This window comes from Prunus avium, unplaced genomic scaffold, assembly GCF_965620075.1.
Source record: "Prunus avium unplaced genomic scaffold, drPruAviu1.hap1.1 HAP1_SCAFFOLD_17, whole genome shotgun sequence".
Taxonomy (NCBI): Eukaryota; Viridiplantae; Streptophyta; class Magnoliopsida; order Rosales; family Rosaceae; genus Prunus; species Prunus avium.
In genome coordinates, this window is record NW_028276877.1 from 570,001 (window position 1) to 572,500 (window position 2,500).

The window sequence follows — 2,500 nt, forward strand, 5'->3', positions numbered from 1 at the left end:
ACCGAGGTTAAACTTTACCGGCTCCACTCCGACTCGCCGCTCGCCCACAATTTGTTTGCAACGAAACATTTGTTTTTAATTTTGTTGGTTTGAAATTGTTTTGAAAAGGTTCTTTAAATCTAGTGGGTTTGCAACTCATAAGAGCGTCACTTTCAACGTCCCCGGCATTGGATTGAGTTTCTAAAAACAACCGTGCACACCGAGGTTAAACTTTACCGGCTCCACTCCGACTCGCCGCTCGCCCACTAGTCCGAAGGCAACAAAACATTTGTTTTTCATTTTGATGAAAATTTCTGTTTTTAAATCTTGTTGGTTTGAAATTGTTTTGAAAAGGTTCTTTAAATCTTGCGGGTTTGCAACTCATAAGAGCGTCACTTTCAACGTCCCCGGCATTGGATTGAGTTTCTAAAAACAACCGTGCACACCGAGGTTAAACTTTACCGGCTCCACTCCGACTCGCCGCTCGCCCACAAATCCGAAGGCAACAAAACATTTGTTTTTAATTTTGATGAAATTTTTTGAAAACATTGGCTTGGCAAGCCCCAATCCGCGACTATCCACCCACCGCCACCCCACACGGGTGGTTGTTGTTGCGAAATGAGGTTGTGGTCGACATGCCCGTGCATTTGAGAAGGAGTTCCTAGCACTCCATGCTCTCCCATGCCAAAAAAAAGCCTAGACAACCCCATTTCGCAACTTTCCACGCCTTTTTTTTCCTCCCTCACCCATGGCGGCGGCGTGGTGGCGGAGGCCGGATTCCGGCCACCACCGCCATGGGTGGCAGCCCCCCGACCCCGACACCAAACCCATAATACCGAGGCAACATATCGAGGCAACATGACATGGGTGTGGCGTGGGGGAAGGGGGCTGCAGCTAGGAAGGCATGGGCTGCCATGCATATGCAGGCAACACACACCCCCCTATATAGCATTTTATGCATTTAGCCCTTTGACAGGAAGAGACATCACCTATGCGCGAGGAGTCATAATGGGCTCTAAATAATTCAATACAAGGTATTTGGACGTGATTTTTTGCAGGGATACTAAGAAACATGCAATCTATGATGGGAAAAAGTTTCATAAATTTTTGAAGTCGGGAAGTATTTTTTATTATTTTTAGAAGTCGTAAAATTGAAAAAATCATTAAAACAAATCCGGGAGGAATTTTTTAGTTTTGTAAGTTGGAGAAGGTCCTAAAAATCATAGACTACTTATGGGGAGCTTATTGTGCGAGGAAATTTCAATAAAAACGGGGTTTGACAAGATTTGAAAAATTCTGTCGACATTTGAAAAAACCTGGAACCATGCTGCCGGCATGCTGCGCACATGCTGCGCGCATGCTGCGCGCAGACTGCGCGCATGCCATGGCAGGACAAGTTTCGCTAGCCTCACTGTCGACAGATGCGCAAGCTGCGCGCACGCTGCGCACAGGCTGCGCGCACGCTGCGCACAGGCTGCGCGCACGCTGCGCACAGGCTGCGCGCACGCTGCGCACAGACTGCGCGCACGCTGCGCGCATGCCATGGCAGGACAAGTTTCGCTAGCCTCACTGTCGACAGATGCGCAAGCTGCGCGCAAGCTGCGCGCAAGCTCCGCGCACGCTGCGCACAGCCTGTGCGCATGTTGTGCGCAGGCTGCGCGCATGCCATGGCAGGACAAGTTTCGCTAGCCTCACTGTCGACAGATGCGCAAGCTGCGCGCACGCTGCGCACAGGCTGCGCACAGCGCATGCCATGGCAGGACAAGTTCGCTAGCCTCACTGTCGACAGATGCGCAAGCTGCGCGCACAGGCTGCGCGCACGCCATGGCAGGACAAGTTTCGCTAGCCTCACTGTCGACAGAATCAGCACGCTGCGCGCAAGCTGCGCGCACGCTGCCGGCATGGTGCGCGCACGCTGCCGGCATGCTGTGCGCACGCTGCGCGCGCGCATGGCAGGACAAGTTTCGAAAATTTCTGTCGACAGTCTCAGCAGCGCGCACGCTGCCGACATGCTGTGCGCACGCTGCGCACAGGCTGCCGGCATGCTGCGCGCAGCCCATGGCAGGACAAGGTCCGAAAAATTCTGTCGACATTTTTACGCCGTGGTAGGCTTCCGCTTCGCGTCACTTTGTCGACATTCAAGCCTACCATTTGTATTGAATTTTTCAAACCTTGTCAAACCCCATTATTCAAATGTCGAAAAATTTTGTCGACATTTTTACGCCATGATAGGCTTCCGCTTCGCGTCACTTTGTCGGAATGCATCGCATGGCGAGGCAAGGCCACGGCATGCCAAGGCGAAGGCAACGCATGGCTTGAATGGCTTGGTCAAGGCCACATCATGGGCACGGCATGCCAAGGCAAGGCGAGGCAAGCCATCCTTAGCCTCGCCTACACTCACTTTCTCGGAATGCATTGGATGATGAGCAATTCCAAGGTAAGGCAACGCATGGCTTGAATGGCTTGGTGTAGGCCACAACTTGGGCATGGCATGCCAATGCAAGGCAAGGCAAGGCAAGCC